At 46.5% G+C, this 20,577-nt stretch overlaps 1 protein-coding gene across 2 annotated transcripts in view; it reads right to left on the reverse strand.

Moving 5' to 3' along the window:
• Nucleotides 1-20,577, reverse strand: part of AIG1 (androgen induced 1) — a 1,670,352-nt gene that overhangs the window by 1,505,566 nt on the left and 144,209 nt on the right. The gene's annotated exons all lie outside the window — the stretch shown is intronic.

The raw sequence follows: 20,577 nt of genomic DNA on the forward strand, positions 1-20,577 counted from the left end.
CCTCTCCTGCTGCAGCATCCGTGGAGAAGACACTGAGATCGGTCTACTGCAAGCCATGCACGGGGGCCCACAAAGACCCAGACAGAGCAGGACAGGGTTGGGGCCCTGTTGGCTGCCACAGGGCTTGCATGTGAGCCCAACCCAGACTCAGACACAGTGACCCACTCAGATAAACACTCTGTGGATTCTACCTCAGATGACACATCGCTGGCTAAGCAGAGTATGCCGCTTGTGGCACCACAGATGGCGGATGGCCTGATCTTAATCTATCACTGTGGATTGGTAAGGCGGTCTTCTGAGGAGACAGCAGTACATGGTGTGGTGTGGAGACCCCTATGGCACACAACTTTGAGGAATTGCAGAGTGACTCTGGAGAGGTCCACCGGGCTGTAGACCATGCCCATCTGTTACTCCTGTGTTATTAATAATAATATTGTAATTGTTCTCTTTGCTGTGTGGCTGGTGGTCCTCAAGGGGGGTTATCTAGCCTTCTGTCACTGATCGAGCTGCCTGGGGGGAGGACCTGTGAAGGGGGCTGAGTTTGCTCCCACCATCCTATGGTGACAGTGTGAGTGGTAAAATTGCCTGGATGTGGGCATGCTGGATGGGAGCAGTTGCTAGTGTTGCTTCTGTGGCTTGCTCACCCCCACACACCCATATCCACAGATTTGTGGATTAGTATCGTGCAACAAATTTTTAGTTTCGTCATGCCTACGTTTGGGCAGTTGGGCGTTGCCAAACCAATTGTAATGTTCAACAGGGCTGTGCACAAGCCTCCATTTTAGTTACACGTTCAAACTTGACATCTTTTTCTAAACGGGGACTTTTTACATGCCTTGCACTTTGACAATAAAATACTTAGAAATTATTACGCTTGCAGAGCGTTTCTATCATGTCGTTCATTCACTCTGTCCTAAGGCTTAGGAACACTGAAAGTGATGCCCTTGCATTTGGTTGTCCAAATGGAGACAACTCTGAGTCGCAAGACAAACAATCACATGAGCGCTGCACCTCTGACACAGTGTGATTGGAACAGTGATTTTAATATATAAACCAGCTCCGAGCCGAATTCACCAGAGGAGCACTACTGTGGATTATCCTGGAACGCTGTGCCTGTGACTGAGATGCAGCCCTGCTGACTCTAATCTCCATTCTGTAAAGGATGGTAGCCTGCTCTACACCAGATCGGCTTCCTGATACATCATACACAGCTATGGGGGTGTTGGTTTGACCCTAGAGACCTGGCAGAGGGTACTCCCACTATGCTCTTGATAGTGTAGTTAGCATTAGGTAGGAGTATACGTATAAATATAATCATAATTACACTGTAACATTATAAGGGTTGAACTGTTTATCTTTATCACCATTCTTGTAATGCCGATTATAATGCTTTGTCTCAACCTACTAATAATTGCAGCTCACCTTTTTTAGGCAAGAATACAATTATTTCAATAAATGTTTGAAAAGCCAATCTGTATAGTTCTTGTGTCTCCCTTGGGCATGCCTGGTTAACAACGAAAGGGTAGATTTGTTGCCACGATTTCCTTGGGGCATTAAAGTGGTCATGTTCTGAGGTTGCAGATACCATCTGGTAGCTTGGAAGGTTATGGGATCAGATGGCGCACTGTGAGCTAGCCAGGAATTATGCCAACATACTCTGATGACATGTGTGGACTCAGTTCCCATATTCTGACGGTTATGTTGTCTGGATACCCAGTCCTACTTGATTCATGGGAACCGTATGACAGACCGCTCTGGGGTTGGGGGTTTATATGCCTGTTTTGTGGGATCCAGGGTTGTGTCTATGCCTTCCCAATGATGTGGAGGAGTCAGGAGAGGGAGGAGGGGGCACTGGGGCTTGAACTGATTTATGCCACATGCCTAGGACCACGACATATGAGGATTTAAAATTATTGACTTGGAATATTAGGGGCATGGGAACGGCGGCTTGATGACACAAGCTATACAAGTTCCTCAAACGTACAGCTATACACATAGCTCTTTTGCAAGAGACACATCTTATCACTGTGGTAGAACAGCACTTCCAAAGGTGCTGGAGGGGTTAGATGTACGCTACAGCGTATTCAGAGTATTCCAGAGGAGCTTTGATTTGGGTGGACGTGTGCGTTGCAGGTCTGTGTACACAGGGACGGTAGGCATGTTCTAGTGAACTGGAGGCTAGGTGGTATGCCTCTGATACTTGGATGTGTAAGTTCCTACACAAGATCACCTATTGGTTCTGATACGCATGTCAGCACATCTGGGTTCTTTCCATGGCAAGGACATGATCCTAGTTGGGGACTTTAATTGTGTAGCTGACACCACGTTAGATCAATCCACACCGCCGCTCCCAGGGGCACCGGACCATAGGGTTGCAAAGGGGTTTTGGGACTGCATTTCCAGTCGGGAATTTGAGGACGTTCGTAGGACTCAACCTATGAGGAAAGAGATTACTCCTTTTACTCAATCCTTGTCACCCTTCATGTTCGCCGGGACAAGGTCCTCTGATCAGCGCCCCTTTGTCGATATATTTATCACACTGAGTTTCTTGGCCATATTATTTTGGAACATAGTCTGCTGCTGCGTATCCGGTTGGGTACATCCAGGCAAGCGATCCCCATGTAGTGTCTCTGTTCCAGTGCCTTGGAGGATGACACACCTGCCGGGAGTGCCTCCAGAAGGACATCTTCGACTGCCTTTTAGAGTGCTAAGCCTTTACAATGGGCATCCACTGACACTGAATGCGGCACCAGGCTCTGTAGTAGAGCTGGACGGCCCCACTTTGCCCAAATAAATCAAGGAAGCCATTAGAGACATGGCACTGGGAAAGAGGGGGCTGGATGGTCTTCCGGTGGAATTTTGCTCTGCATTTGCTGGGTTGCTGGCGCCCCAACTGGCTGACAAGTATAAAAAAGCGCTAAATAAGAAGGACTTGCCGGTCACTACCAGGGATGTGATGGTCACCCCCTTCTGAAGACAACCATGCAAAGGTGCCCCCTACAGCATTTCGTCCACTGTTCATGTTAAACATGGATTTTAAAATCTTAAGTAAGATACTGGCCAAGTACCTCCTTCCCCGCATGCAAGCATGGGTTCATCCTGACCAGTGTGGGTTTATGCCACAGCGTAACACCTCCCTTAACCTACTTCGCTTGTATTCTGTACTGTTTGCTCCCAAGGGTGGGTGGGGCTAGGGCGGGCCTGATGGCTGTGGCCCTAGAAGGCTTTCAACATGGTCAGCTAGGCCCTTCTGGAAACAGTCATGCAACAAATGCAGTTAGGGGCCTAATGGGCAAGGGTGGGACAGTCTCTTGTATACCAACCCTACAGCTCAGTCCAGACAGGCCAGATTGTGTAGGACTCCTACGAAGTATGCTGAGGTCCCAGGCAGGGGTGCCCACTGTCCCCACTCTTGTTTGCCCTAGCTATCAAGCCACTAGCAGAATTGTGTAGGCTGCGGGGGAGGGGTAAGGGTATCCAGGTGGAAGGCACTGAACACCTGATATCGTTGTATTTCAACAACCTTCTGCTGTACATGTACAATGTGACCTATCATAATACAGCTTCTGCACGAATTTGGTGAGTTCTCCAGATTACAGGTGACTTTGGCAAAGACCTGCATCTACCCACTCTTCCACAGTTCGAACTGACTAGAGACCTTCCCGTCAGACCTTAGCTGGGCCCCCTCCACGTTTCGGTATCTGGGTTTCCAAATTCATCACACCCTAGAGGATATACGAGAAGACAACATGGGAGCGGTTCTCTGTTCCTTGAAGGGCTGTGTAGTCTTTTGTCATTCGCTCCGTTTCCTTATAATGGCTCGAATAGCTCTAGCTAAGATGTGTTGGAAATGGCTCTTTTTGCAGGGTTATCCCCAAACATTTTGCTTCTTCCTCCTATTTTTTCCTGACCTGTGTTTGTTGGCTATAGGACTCTGGGCACCTTACCACTGCTGATCAGTGCTAAAGTGCATATGCTCTCTGTGTAAATCAGTATCGTGATTGGTTCTCCCTGATTGGCATATTTGTTTTACCAGTATGTCCCTAGTAAAGTGCCCTGAGTGTGCCAGGGCTGGTAAATCAAATGCTACTAGTGGGCCTACAGCACTGATTGTGCCACCCAAATAAGTAGCCCTGAAAAGATGTCTCAGGCCTGCCACCGCGGTGCCTGTGCGCAGTTTGTTAACTGCCATGTCTTTTCTTATATATAGGGCACCCCTATGGTAGGCCCAAGGTGCCCACCTGGGCAGGGTGCAGTGCATGTGAAAGGTAAGACATGTACTGGTGTGTGTAACATGTCCTGATAGTGAAATACTGCCAATTGGTATCCAGGTGGTATGCCAACGATCTTCTGCTGTACATGTCCAATGTGACCTGCTCATAATACAGCTTCTGCACGAATTTGGTGAGTTCTCCGGATTACGGGTGACGTTGGTGAAGACCTGCATCTTCCCACTCTTCCACAGTTCGAACTGACTAGAGACCATCCCGTCAGACCTTAGCTGGGCCCCCTCCACGTTTCGGTATCTGGGTTTCCAAATTCATCACACTCTAGAGGATATACGAGAAGACAACATGGGAGCGGTTCTCTGTTCCTTGAAGGGCTGTGTAGTCTTTTGTCATTCGCTCCGTTTCCTTATAATGGCTCGAATAGCTCTAGCTAAGATGTGTTGGAAATGGCTCTTTTTGCAGGGTTATCCCCAAACATTTTGCTTCTTCCTCCTATTTTTTCCTGACCTGTGTTTGTTGGCTATAGGACTCTGGGCACCTTACCACTGCTGATCAGTGCTAAAGTGCATATGCTCTCTGTGTAAATCAGTATCGTGATTGGTTCTCCCTGATTGGCATATTTGTTTTACCAGTATGTCCCTAGTAAAGTGCCCTGAGTGTGCCAGGGCTGGTAAATCAAATGCTACTAGTGGGCCTACAGCACTGATTGTGCCACCCAAATAAGTAGCCCTGAAAAGATGTCTCAGGCCTGCCACCGCGGTGCCTGTGCGCAGTTTGTTAACTGCCATGTCTTTTCTTATATATAGGGCACCCCTATGGTAGGCCCAAGGTGCCCACCTGGGCAGGGTGCAGTGCATGTGAAAGGTAAGACATGTACTGGTGTGTGTAACATGTCCTGATAGTGAAATACTGCCAATTGGTATCCAGGTGGTATGCCAACGATCTTCTGCTGTACATGTCCAATGTGACCTGCTCATAATACAGCTTCTGCACGAATTTGGTGAGTTCTCCGGATTACGGGTGACGTTGGTGAAGACCTGCATCTTCCCACTCTTTCCCAATTCGAACTGACCAGAGACCTTCCCGTCAGACCTTAGCTGGGCCCCCTCTACGTTTCGGTATCTTGGTATCCAAATTCATCACACCCTAGAGGATATACGCGAAGGCTACATGGAAGCGGTTTTCTGTTCCTTGAAGGGCTGTGTAGTCTTTTGTCGTTCACTCCGTTTCCTTATAATGGCGTGAATACTAGCTAAGATGATTATGCTACCCCGGCTGCTTTATTACTCTACCAATCTTCTGGTTTGACTCCCTGCTTCGTGGTTCGAATGCCTAGACTCGCAAATAAGAGAGCTTACTTGGAACAGGGGCGGCACCCTATCCCAGTAGGTGGATTGGCCGTGCCAGATTTTGAACTTTACTAACTGGCAGCCCAGCTTCAGGGGATCACTGGATGATGTAAACTGAGACAATCTGGGGCCTGTGGGGACTGTGCCCAATCAAGGAGCACTTCTAGTTCGCCTGTTGGGGCATACGACTAGGAGGGGGAGGGAAGGCGTCCTCTTAGAGATGGCCCTCAGACGCTGAAGGCACCTCATATGGTGGACACAGAAATGCTGTTGTATGCCTCCTCACTACCTCTAGTGGGGCCCCTGAATGGAGACCTCTCTATCTTCTTCATTGCGACACAGTTTGTGGAATGAACGGGGTTGAGATTGGCGACGGTTGGCAATTGTTACATGGCATCCATGATGAAGCATTTGGAGTTCTTTGTTGGCAATCACAGCTTCCTCACCTATGATGGATTGGCCTGAATGTTTGCGTGTCTCCCGGGAGCTGCGTGGGAGGAACCGCAGATGCAGAATATCATCCATCTGCTGCTGGCCCCCGTGCCTTAACTTGGTCCGACCATCATTTGGTTGTTTTTAATATTCCTCGAGATAAGGTCAGATCCCAATTTTTAGACAATGCCAGAACGAGCCACAATTTCAGGCCATTCCATCTGCTGACACCTGAGGTGATTCAGAGTGCCTTGAGTCACCATCGGATTTCCTTAAGTGGCAATTTGGAACATGATGTTCAGGCCTTAGAAGGTTGGCTTCGATGCCAGGCATCGCACTGGCCCCCCCTTCCCTCAGGGCTGCTAAACCCACCCGTGATTCTGCGCCTTGGTTCACAGAAGCCCTAAGGGTCAGCAAGAGGACCTGTAAACATCTCGAAAGAGAGTTAAGAGGAACTACAGCTCCTCTGATAAATTACTCTATAAAATTGCTCTGAAAAAAACACTATAAAAAACTACGCGAGGAAAAGAAACTTTTTCTAGTAACAAAAATTGACTCTGCAGCCAACAAAAGTAAATCCCTTTTTAACATTGTAAAAAGTTTCTCCTCCCCCACGTCTACGTGTCGTCCGTTTGCTCCTTCTAGCGACTGGTCTGAGCATATGGCCTGTTTCTTTTATAAAAAAATTAAAATCATCCAGGATACCCACTCTTTCCCGCTGCCTAACCTGGAGGATGTCGGAGAACCTTTCTTGGAGGTGCATCCCCGCCATACCACCTCCCTTATCGAGTTCCCTGTGATTTCCTTAGAGCAATCCCTAGTGCTTCTGAAATCTCTGAAATCTGGCTCCCCCTCCGACCCTTGCCCAGCTACAGTCCTGTCTGCCTTAGCTTAATCCTATAGTGAACCCAATTTTGAACACTGCTTTGCAGGAAGGCTCCATGTCACTAGCGTGGAAACATGCCAAAATCCTTCCGCTAATAAAGAAACCTACGGCAGACCCTGAGGTAGCCAGCAACTATCGGCCTATCTCACTCCTGCCTTTTTTCTATAAGGTCGTAGAGAAATATGCTAATGGAGTTTTAACAAACTTTCTGGAAACCAATCATTTGCTGCACCCTAACCAGTCAGGTTTCAGAGCTAATTTTAGCAGTGAAACAGCTTTGCTAGAGGTGGCTGAAACAATCAAAGCTACGCTGGATAGAGGCGGTAATGCAGTCTTGGTCTTACTGGATCTCTCTGCAGCTTTCGATACCGTGCCCCACAATATATTATTGTGAAGACTCAGTGAGAGCGGTATTGGTGGCACGGTATTGAGATGGTTTACATCTTTTCTGGCCAAACGCTCCCAAACCACCTGGTCTCCTCCTTTTGCTGCAGAGATCCCGCCTATGAATGTGGGTGTCCCCCAGGGCTCTATATTGAGCCCAACACTATATAATTTGTACATGGCCCAGCTTTCTCCTCTCGCCGAGGAAGCAGGGGCTAAAATAGTGTCTTATGCTGACAACACCCAGCTGCTGTTTACTTGTGAGAAGGGCACTGATTTTAATGGTACTCTAATTAATTCCTGTCTTTCAAAAGTCTTCTCCTGGTTTAGTCACAATCATTTAAAATGCAACTCCGAGAAATCCGCGATTATTTTTTTCGGCCTACGTCCCTCTGAAGCCTGGCATACATGGTGGCCACAAGACATGTCCCCCCCTGTGTCATCTGTCTCCACCGTGAAAAACCTTGGAGTCAAGTTGGATGCAATCCTCTCTATGAAAGTCCAAGTTCAGACTATGGCTGGGGTCTGTTTTGGACTACTGAGAATGCTGTGTAATTTCCTTCCCTTGCTCTCCATTCCCTATAGCAAAACTGTTGTCCAGGCCTTGGTAGTCTCCAGACTGGATTATGTGAATTCCTTGTATCTCGGTCTCCTGGACTATCTCTTGGGCCGACTACAAGTGATTCAGAATGCAGCGGCTAGGGCCATCTTCTTGACTGGGCCCAGAACCCATACCTCTCAACTTCTGTCCACACTGCACTGGCTCCCGGTGCGGAAAAGCATACATTTCAAGGCCCTGGTCCTGTTTTTTAAAGCCTTCCACAAGATTGGAGCACCCTACCTTAGGGACAGATTTCAACCCTACCTCCCTCAGCGTACTTTGAGATCTTCTTCCCAACTGCTGATTACCGTCCCAAAGGTTCAATTCTCCTGGATAGGGGGTAGATCTTTTCATGCCGTGGCCTCTAGGCTGTGGAATAGCCTACCTTTTGCTAGCAGAGAGAGCCCTGACCTTTTCATTTTCAGAAAAAGTCTGAAGATGTGGCTCTTTCAGCTGTGAATCTCAGAGTCGTGGTTGTGCATGGTTTGATGTTATGTGGTCTTCGCTTTTCTCTTTAGCGCCGGAACACTCCTGGGAGTAGTCGTGCGCTATACAAATATAGATTAACATAACATAACATAACATAACATAACGAGAAAAATCTGGTTAAATGGCTGTATGGTGCCCTTAATGGGATGGTACGAAAGAACCCGAGCCCACTTCGGCAAAAATGGAAGGACATACTCACAATACCCAGTTTAAAGTAATCCAATTTAACTACCTCCACACGGTCTTCCTCAGCCCAAAGAAACTGACCGCAATATATGGGGGAGAGTCTAGGCGATGTCCCTGCTGTGCACTGGTAGAGGCAGTTTTTTGTAACATGATTTGGTCCTGTGCTCATGTGCAGGTGTTCTGGGATACAGTGATACATTGGATGGGTGACACGTTGGACCGTGTTGTGCCAGGTACCTTAGAGGTGTGCCTGTTGGGTTTATTCTATTGCCTCATATCCAAGAAAGTGGGAAACTGTTTCCTAGATTTGCCCTTCATATTAACCAAGCAGCAAATTGCCTTGACTTGGAAATCGGCGCTTGGCCCAGTACTAGCAAGATGGGACGAGACTGTTAAGGACTGGGCTTGAGCGGAGGACCTGGATCTCTGCAGGGAGGAGGCGTGGGGATTAGGAGACAGCCGATAGCCCCACTGTCGACAGAAGTGTTGGATGCCTTTGAAAACCGAGGAGACTATGGCCACTTGTCTTCGGAGGGGTCGGGATCAGGGAATGAGAACAAAATGGTTGACTCGGACAGTGCATGAGGACGCTGCTGTGAATGTGAGAGAGAGACAGTTTAAGAGTGATTGGGGACAGTAGATCCTAGAGACCTAAACTAATGTGTGCTAAAGTTGACATATTGGGTATGTCTATGTCTTGTATGCTACGCCCACTAACTGGATGGAAGGGGACCATACCCCCGACTGCCCCCCTGCATGCACACTCCTTTATAGATCACAAGAGACTATCTCACCTGGAACCCACTGTTTGCATTCACTGTTACCTTAATGTTTCAATTGTTTAACACGTTTCTGTGTACCCTGCACATTTGATTGCTCATCCCTGTAGAACCTTAAGAACTGTTGATAGATGCGCGCAGAGGAGTGAGTCTAAGATATGTGCACAATTGGCACTTTTAGGATGTTAATCCCTGGGAAGGCATGATGGCACAGATTACATTTATATACTGTTCTGATCTGTATTTGTACAGTGTTATGAAAATGTTAATAAAAAGACTTTAAAAAAAATCAGGACCCTTCTTGACCTAGGAGAAACAGCCGCCCTCATCCTGCTTGAACACTCCGTAGCATTTGACAGACTTCCACAACACAGTCATCAGAAGACTCCACAAGTGCTGTATTCAAGGGCCAGCGCTCAACTGGATCTGCTCCTTCCTCACAGGGAGAACCCAGAGAGTTAGACTGATACCTTTCACATCCATAGCCAAGAAACTTGTATGCGGAGTTCCCCAGGGATCATCCCTCAGCACAACCCCGTTCAACATGTACATGGCTCCATTCGTCAACATCATTGGGTCTCAAGGCATCACCATCATCTCCTACGAAAACAACAGCCAACTAATCCTCTCCCTGATGGACAATATACCCACCAGCAGAACCAACTTCACCAACTGCATGACCCTGGTAGTGCAATGGATGAGAACAACTGCGTGAAACTAAATTCCAACAAGTCTTAAGTACTGGTCTTTAGAGACAAGAGCTCCCAGTGAGAAGCCGCCTGGTGATTGACAGTACGGAGACTCACGTCAACACCCACTACCACACCAGAAATCTGGGGATCATCCTGGATGACAACAAAAAGAGCTCCGCTTGCTTCCACATCCTACAAATGCTACGAAGAAGTGCCTTCCACACAACACCAGATGAACTGTCATGCAAACGTTCATCACATGCCAACTCGGCTATGGAAGCGTGCTGTATGCCAGAATTTCCAAGAAACTTTAGAACAGACTTCAGACCATTCAGAATGCCGCCACAAGACACATACTAAACTTCCTCACTGCACACACATCTCACTTCACCTCAGGGACCTCCACTGGCTCCCCAATCACAAACGCAGATAATTCGAACTCCTCACACACACTTACATAGCCCTACACAAAACTGGCCCTCAATAGCTGCATACACTTTCACAACCTATCAAGACACCTATGCTTAGCCTCACTCTCACTCACATACACACCCATATTCACAAAGCAGAGCAGGACGTTGCTTGTTCTCTTATAACGCACCTGAAACATGGAACAAACTCCCACAACACATCAGAACCTCCTCCTCAAAGCTGAAGACCTGGTTCTGCGAATAATTTCGGGGAACCACACATCTACACACCTGCTCAAGCGCCTGGATACCTTTGTGGGTGATTAATGTGCTCTACAAATCAACATAACTCAACATAAAATAATCCGACTCCCTCTTCAATCACATCTGGCATCCTCCAAGGTTACATTCTCGCTTTCCAATATCTATATGGAACCACTGAGAATTTTGATGGAGATTACTGGGGTATCGATGCACCAATACACTGATGCTGCTCAACTTAACCTTAACCTAAAAGTCTCACAACTCAAGATAAACACATTTGAAAACCCGCCAACTGAAACGCTACTTTTGCTTGTCCTCTAACTTTATTTAACTTCTTGAAAATTCAATGTCATGCACTGGCAACACAATGTCAAAGTCTACAAAGGTTTTTGTCCACACTGACGTTAGCTGGATTCACACCTTCTCTAGCACTAGAAACAAAATCAGTGGATTATCAAGTATGATGTAAACATGCCATCTCATCTCGAGCATACTGTACAATAATCCAGCATGATCTTCACTCACTCAAAAAAATGAAAAACCCACATCTCATTGGCGGCGACTTTAATGACGTTCTAGATCCAAGTCTACACCGCACACAGATAGCAGCAGGTACCCAAGTTCCCAACCCACTGGCAGACTTTGTGAAGTCGTTAGGGCTGACTGACCTCTGTCACCAACACCCATTAGATCGCACCTACTTTTTCTTCTCAGGGGCACACAGGGTCTTTTCTAGACTGGCCTACTTCTTTGCCCCAGCAGGTGAAATTCAGACGATCGACAAGATACACTACCTGGCACAGGGCATTTCAGATCACTCACCGTTATGGCAGTACAGGGAGGTAGGAACAGACAGCGCCCAGACTAGAGACTGAATGTCTAGGAGCTATAAGAGCGGAGACCACATTATTCTTCCAAGAAAATGAGGACTCAGTGTCCTCGGCTGCCACTTTATTGGAGGCTTACAAGTCAGTACTCAGAGGCAGGGTACAAGATGTAATTGCTCACTAAAGGAAAAAAGACACACGACAGATAGAAACCCTGGAGCGCAACTCCTGGAGTAGAGAAGATTATAACCCCAGATACCGACACGGCTTTACTACGACAACTGGCAGTCACGCGTGGGGAGCTCAGCACTCTGGCAGAACGAGAGGTGCAGACACAAATACAGGCCACACAACATAGGCTCTATGAAGCCGGGGATAGGGCAGGACGACTTCTGGCTTGGCTGCGTCAGAAGGACAGGGAGGCGAGCTGGGTGACCCAAATTCAAGACTAAAACACCTGATATACGACTGAGCACACCATAGCAGGAGCCTTCACACGCTTTTATGAGGACCTCTACGGGGATAGACCACTAGGGGAGGAGATGCAAATAACAATCTATCTTGATGAAATAGATATGCCCACTTTGAGGCAGGATGACAGAGATGCCTTAAAGGCAGAACTCACCCTAACTGGAGTACAGTAAGCTGTAGCCAGACACAAATCGGGGAAAACACCAGGACCAAATTGACTGCCAGCTGAAGTTTTTAGGCAAAACCTGAGCCTATTAGCCCCCCAACTATTAAACATGTTCTTGGCGGCCCGGGAGGAAGGGGCGCTAACACCAGATCTCTGCCTGGCCACTGTGGTAATTATACCGAAACCCAGTAAACCCTCAGAAAAATGCGGCTCCTACTGCCCTATTTCGTTATTAAATGTAAAAACTAAGATCTTAGCTTCTATCCTAGCGACGAGGCTTTTACCAGTAATTACCTCACTGGTTCACCGAGACCAGTTGGGCTTTATGCCCGGACAGGCCACGCGTCTCAACCTACATAGATACCGTGAAAGAGAGGCCTACCTCACAGATGTTTTTATCCCAAGGCGCAGAAAAGGCCTTTGACACGGTTCACTAGCCGTCCATGAGACAGGTCCTGGTAAAGTTGGGATTTGGACCGGAATTCAGGACATGGGTGGAGCTCTTGTATACCAACTCCAGAGCGCAAGTTAGAGTTAATGGGATCAAATCAGCAGCCTTCCCAATTCAACGGGGGACTGTACAGAGCTGCCCCCTGTCGCCGCTATTATTCGCATTGGTCTTTGAGCCATTGGCATTCCAGATCGGAACCCATCCAGGCCTAAGGGGTTTCCAGGACGACGGAGGTCAGCTAAGAGATGAGGGAATCTCCCTACATGCGGATGACATCTTGCTTTATGTCAACAGCCCAGACACGACACGACCACTGACATTCCAACTAGTAAAGGACTATGGTAAACATGCAGGGTATAACTTTAATTGGGGAAAATCAAGTCTCTATCCGGTGGGAGGGCCCGTAGACTCACACGCAATACCAGAGTGCCTCCGGGTCACTGAAGAAGGTTTTAAGTACCTAGGTCTATACACCTCTACGAATGTGACGGACTGCCTCACTCACAACATCAAGCGTGTCCTGGCTGAATTTCGAGAGGATGTGGTCAGGTGGAGGTGTCTTCCTCTGACGCTGCTAGGGAAGGCGACCGTGTTTAAGATGATCTTGCTTCTCAAATTATTATATATACTCCAGAACACATATTGTAAGTTCCCAGAAACGGTCTTCAAGGCAATAAATGACGAGCTGTGCACTTTTTTATGGGATGGAGGGCACCCCAGAGTGGCACTACAAATGCTACAGCGCAGGCAATATAATGGAGGCATAGATCTGCCGGATATTTAAGCTTACTATTGGGCCGCACATTTAATAGCTATTAAAGAATGGGGTAATGCTCAGGAGACCACCCAACATATGCCTTGGAAAGGCTCCAATTCCAGAAACATTCCCATCTACATTATATATATGGGGGAGCGGGGGTGAAAGGCTTGCATTCAGCAACACAGAGGATGATCGAAGCCTGGAAAGGGGCAGAAAAACAAATGCAGTGGGACAAAAGACTGACTAGGTATACACTGCTGTGGGTAGGTAAACGGCTTCCGGAGCAAGCGAAACTACAAGGTTTTAGAAAATGGGGCACAGTGGGGATCACAACACTAGGAGATATAATCAGGAAAGGGAACTTCATTACTTTTACAGACCTCCAAGCAGAGTATAGTCTGTCAACCACACAGCGATACAAGTACATGCAACTCCAGCACGCTTGGGAAACACAAAACCTGATATTACAGACATCCCCGAGTACGCACCGCAGGAAGGGCGACCATTGCAGGAAGAGATACCCTTGAAGGCGCTTTCCTGGACAATAAAACGTTAATAAATAATATACCTGATAGATTGCTAACCCTCAGAAGTTGCTGGGAAGAAACTACAGGCCCACTAGAAGATATCGACTGGCAAGCTGCATTGATGCACCCAAGGGAGGTAGCGATTAAGCTCATGCTGCGATTGATACAGTTTAAGGTCCTGCATAGGGTTTACTATGATAGAGTGAGACTCCACACGATGGGCAGGGCAGAAACACCTGACTGTCTTACGCTGCAAAACAGACTGCGGTTCCTTCGTACACACCTTATGGGATGCCCACTAATTAATAGATATTGGTAACGTATAATACAGGAACTAAATAATATACTAGCAACCCAGAACCCAATGGATCCTAAATATATACTTTTGGGCATCCCCACTGACATTGACGTCCCCAGATATAAACTCCTATTGAGTAACTTAGGCCTCATAGTGGCAAAGCGTGATATTGCTAAGTACTGGTAGAATGGGGGGCCAGCATGGAACTTTATATGGGGTTGAAAAAAACTACATATACGGCCAGAGGATGCCCTAAGAAGTTGCGGAAGGTTAGGCAGCCATTGCTAATATAAAACGGCCTAGAAATGATGGAGGATGGAACACATATGACACAACACACCACGCCAGACTCACAATGGCTAGGCAATGTAGCACAGGCCCTAAGAATGTATAAAGTGCTTGGACCATTCCCGATGCGAGGTGGGAACGGGAGGGAGAGGTGTAGGAAGAGTTATCACGTGAATGTACCCTCAGTTGTATTGGTGGCAATACTTAATGAACATGATGTTGAACCTGTCCTGTACGAGATGTACCTGATGATGTTTTGGTTGTTTTTTTAAATACAAAAAAATAAAAACAGTTTAAAAAAAATAATAATGAAAAACCCCACTTTACCCATCGGATTCCAGCCTTACGGTACACACAACGGCGGCGTAAATGTTTCGCAAGGGGCTTGTAAATCTGCCCCATAATTTTTGTCATGGAAAGTAGCCATCTCGGGAAGCCATGAGGGATTCACTCTTGCTGGCTCAACAAGGTTTCGCTAGAAAAATCTGCTAGGTATCAACACAATCTGGCACATTCACGGAAATCGGTGGTTCCCTTGCAAATCACGGTGCACACAGGCAACTTTGAGTGCTATAAAACGCCTAAAATAACACTGAGCAATTTAGGGAATGGTTCATTTACTTTCCTTCTTTTCAAGCGTCTTGCTCTCGGAATTCTAATAACAGAATACTGTTGCCATATATGACTCCCCATGCAACAATTTGTAAAAGCATTGATTTATTAATATGCTGAACAACTTGAATGCCTTTCTACCCACAATACATGGCTGGATTCCTAATAATTGGCCAAATCTGATCCGATATGAAGGATTTGATTTTCCTAAAAACGGTAGAAGCGCTGACACATTTTGATAATGAGACAGTAAATCTTCATCAGTGACACCCATTATTCAATCACTTAGGGGCCTGAGCTGCTATAAAGAAAAAAAACTTGACCGCCATATAGTATCCAGTGATTTAATATTTTACCCAAAACAAAATCTTCCCGAGTGTGGTAAATCAACACCTTTGAGCATCTTAAGGGGACCAAATCCCATTCCAGTGGTGAAGACAATACAGTCCCTAAGTACTCGGTAGGTATTGACCGCAACAAGAACAAGCATGGCTTATCCGAGTCAACGAGTCAAGATGGCGACCTGATAGTAAACAAAACTTTTCTACTGTTTCTATAGCCAGTAGGATGTCCCTCATGAGGCTCAAATCAGGCTTTTGTCTAGCATGGTGGCTTGAATGTTTGGGACGCTGGAATTGGAAGAACATACCTTGAGTATTTTGAAACAGGCCATAGAAAGATATATAAGAAAATGAGCTAACACAGCTTCTCATAAAATCGACAATATATTCAGATATATTTTGGGAACGTAGGCGTTTATACATACATCAGTTTCTGAGAACATTATTAATGGGTTAATTAGATGCGGAGATCAGAATACATATGATGAATAAGCACAGTGAAAATACCCGCCAAGGAAATGTAGGACGCAATTAAAAGCAGGAGGCAAGTCACCAGGGGCTCATTTATGAGTCCTTGCGTCACTTTTGCGCCGCTGGTGCGTCACTTTTTGTGACGCATCAGCGGTGTAAAACTGGACCTTGTTGCACCATATTTACAAAGTGACGCATCTAGGTAGAATTTTCCGAATAAAGCTTATTTTGATTTGACACACTCCAGCAATGCGTTACTTTTGCGCCTACAGACACGTCAGAAATACTGACATATCTGTGACTCCTTGCGACATGATGCGTCATACTGTAAATATGACGCATCATTGGAGTCGCAGGGAGGGCGCAGTGAAAAGTGACGCATCACTGTTTTCACGCAGTGATGCGTCACTTTTCATAAATGAGGCCCTGTGTGATACAAAATGAAGTATACGTTCTATTCAATATTTCGTTAACAATGTTGTTAAAAACATTATAGACGTGTTTATTGAAGGAGGTTACTCTAAAGTCTTTTCCAAGCCATTCCTTCATCTGTCCCACCCACAAAACGCTACGATCTAACTAATTGTGCTTCTGATAGGTAAACCACCAAGTTAGGAGAGTTGAAGGAAATCTTTGTGCCCTTCCATGGGAAAAACTGTGCCATTACCAACATATTTGTTCCACATACACTTGCTAAATAATCACAATAGCTTATTTTGACACAGTGCTTCATATAAGACTTGTGTTGTTTCTAGGAACTATCATGTCACACTATTACCTAATTTAATGAAGCAGATGTCAGCCACGAGTGCTAATTTGGTGAACCATCTTGCCAGCAAAGAGGAGGCATTATAAAATAATGTGTACTGTACTTCAATGTTAGGTATGCAGGGATATTTTAATATGAAACATTTCTTTCACTTTATTTAGACTTTCATTAAATGATTTAGCCCCTCGTCTGATATCAACACAGCAACAACATTCTTAAAGGTTAATAAATACAACATCGATACAATTCATAGAAAAGCAAAATGTGCAGCATCAATACAAAGATAAACTTTTTTTAAAGTTGAAAAGACTACAACAGATTTTGAAAGAAAGGCTAAGAAGGTTTCACTCTAACTGAAAACCTCACACCGCCCAGAGGCTCCTGGCTCCTTGAGCGCTAGCCAGGGGGAGCAAGAAATATTCACTTTAATGCTTTTGGAAACTTTCAAATGATAAAAATAAAGAAGTGACCTTTTAACAATTCCTCTGCTTGGAGTCATGTCTCTTGTGAGCTTCTCTGTGGTATGAACGTTTCAGTTACAGTGAACTCTTCTCTAAAAGTGTGTTTCAAAGTTCCAGTACCCACTACACACTGGCACCGCAGACGTTATTGTCCAGCGTACAATTTGGGAGCAGCAACGTATTGGCAAAATCATTACAGCATTACAGCAATGTTTTTCCATGTATGGGGTTCTGTAAAAAAGACAGGACTTCACTTGAAGAAATTACATTCTATTTTAAAAAAGTTTGAAAACATTTCCCTGCTGTGATTTCAAAGCCTTACAGAAAATGTAGTCCACGAATACGATTCTAAATGCCATTTGTGGAGGGGGACAGATTTTTTCTGATGGAGGGAATGGAATGCCAGTTCATGCCCCCAACTTCGTAATTAACAGGAGACATAAAGGGCCTCATTAGGATGTCGGTCTGAGGCTTTTCGACCGACATCCTTGGTTTGATTTCCGACCGCCATATTATGATCACGGTGGTCAGAAGTCAAACTGGCAGGTCGTTCCGGCTGGCGTTTCCGACAGGCTCAAGAGTCCGTCGGCCAGCCAGAACCCACAAAATAATCCCTTACGGACGGCTTTTCTGCCGTCAGGATAATGATGTCAGTTTCTGACAAGCTTTTCATGTCGGGCTCTCCGACATGTAAAGCTTGTCGGAAAGTGACTTTTGGGGCCCCTAGCAGGGCCACCATGCCTTCACGGCCTCTGGTTGGGAGCCTGGTGGGGCACCTATGGTGAGGTGAGGTGCCTGTCACACGGTGCAGGGATTTACACAAACTCCCATTTCTCTATGGGAGCTTGTGCTGCTGGCTGGACCCGCCCGCAACACATGCTCCCATAGAGAGTTGGGAGTTTGCAACCTCACCATGTGCAGTTGCATCATAATACGCTGTTCATAACCGCCGACCTACGGTCGGTCAGTTCCCACACCAAAACAGTGTCAGTCCGCTGACATCGTAATTCGTGCCTAAATATCAACAATAGGATTACTCTTTGTACCAGATATTCCAGTGCCATTCCTAGGTAGGGTTGCAATTTATTTGTGAATGTTCGGGAGAGAGCAGGATTAGAATAGGTGCTAACGGCGTGTGCAGCCTCTGGTGTGAGTGTGACCAAGAGTTCCATTTGCCTGCATTCTCCTAGGAGGCACACTCCTTGGAAAACTAACTGAGTTGATGGGCAATTCCTGAACGACAAGAAGGAAAAACAACTGAGAGAGCTGTCTGTGAGCATTAGCACAAACACTTTTGGACAGAATCGGTTTAGGGATCCATCTGGTCCTGCAGAAAGCTGGTGACCCAATTCAATTCAAGAGATTTAACAAGCGCTTGGTTCCCAAACGGCCTTCCCAGCACTGGGAGGTCTACCAAACTATATACAATGGTTTTAAGCAAACAAATACATCTTGAGTTGTTTCCTGAAGCTGAGTAAGTTGTCATTCATCCTAAGAATTAGGGGTAAGGCATTGCACAGTTTGGGGGCAAGGTAAGCAAAAGAACGCCCACTATACCGAAGGAAACAATCATCGGCAAGATGGCGGCGTCGAGCTAGACGCTGGTAGCAGCTCCTGACCGACCCGGATCGGATTATAACAACAAGAGATATATTATGCTCCCTCTGGTTATTCGAAAGAAGAAAACAGCATTGCAATGGATTAAGTAGGTTGTAGGAAGATATGCCCACCAAACCCCTGACTTTACCGCTGCAGTTCGCGATCTCAATTTCGAGGACGCCGCTGTCACTTCTGGCTTCCATCATCGGACGCGCCGTCCTGCATTCATTGGTTGGTGGCCGCCTCCTCCTCGGCATTCATCCTCTCCCTGAGCGTTTCCCTGAGCGTTGTGGTGGTTGTGGCGTTAGCGGAGGTGGCAGTGGCTCCGCGTACAAACTACAGGTTAAGCACGGCGCTGATACCATGCCTCCCAAAAGCGCAGCTCTCAGCTCTGCAGCCGCCAAAGCTAGAACGACCCGTCTAGCACTACGTGAGCAAGAAATGAACAACAGACGCGGGACGACCCGAGAGGAGTATGCTGGGGGCCCAGCTACAAGAGTCGCGTCCCAGGGCTCTGAGGTCCCAAATAAAAAGTTTATTGCATCTTCGTCTGCCTCTGCTTCTGTAAGTGCTCCTACTCCCCCTACTGTTCTGACAATGATGCATGCTGCCAATCAGAGACTCCAACATAGGCAGACTCGGCATGGCCAATCAAAGGAGCTGAAGGAGGTAGATGCTACCGATACCACAACAGCCGGAGTGGCTGCTGATATTGATATTGATAACGGGGAGAATATCGATAGCCCTAAACAGATGAGGAAGATTCCTGACTCCGATATACCAGATCATATTAAAGGATGCAACGGAGGGCAAGACGCTCTGTTAGCTGCCGAGGGGTCAGACGCTGCGAACACCCCGGTAAGTCAAGCGATTCTTCCTGCTTCTGGTTTTGCTTCTGCTTCTACGATTACTAATATTGTCAATGGTCGAGATATCTCTAAACCTAATTCTGAGACTTTGGAGACATTAGCTCAGCCACAGACTGTAGCTGCCGTCGCTCCAATTACAGGATCAGACAGTCCCTATCCTCATGTTGGCAGTGGCAGTGATACCCATTGTTCGTTAGTGCTGTCAGAGCTGGTCAGGGGGGCCTCAATAGATCCTTTAACCCAATCACCCTATATCACAGCCCGGCCTATAACTGAGAGAGAAGAGACGGCTGAACTTGTGCTAAATCGGGGGAGAGAACTCAAAATAGTTAATACAGTCAACGGTGAGACAAGCGACCATTATACTGATCATATGGAGTCAACTGAGGCGGACAATGATAAAGATAAAGATAAAGATATAACCGACTTCTACTCATTATCAGATGGCTTTAGCTTGTCCGGTGACACAGAGGACGAGGTGGATGAGGGTGAGAACGATTCCGACTCGTACTCCAGTACAGATTCGGACTTCAACCCTTCAAGGGAACCTCGTGATAAAAAACGGACAGTTCTCAAAAAGGTGAAAGCTGGATGTCAAGGAACAAACGAACTAACTTGGGATTACACTCCAACTGCTTTGAATTCCAGCCAAAGTCAAAATATCATTGCCACGCCACAGGTACCAAATTTAAATGAAGCCACAAACACTCATCAAGCTGGTCTACAACCTGATGTCTCTGGTGCAACTGGTGCGACTTTGTCTCAAGTCATGGAAACAGTATTACAAGCCATTGCTTCTCATCGTGAAGAGACCTCAAGAGACAGTCGCAAAGCGCGAGTAGCTGTGCAGAAGGTCCAAGGGGTTGTCCGAAAACTTTCAAAAACGATGGGCGCTTTTACAGAAAGGCTGCATGACATAGAGGCGCGGATCGTTCAGAATGAAACCGATGCTACCAGAGTAAATGA

Source organism: Triturus cristatus, chromosome 6 (genome assembly GCF_964204655.1).
Source record: "Triturus cristatus chromosome 6, aTriCri1.1, whole genome shotgun sequence".
Lineage (NCBI taxonomy): Eukaryota > Metazoa > Chordata > Amphibia > Caudata > Salamandridae > Triturus > Triturus cristatus.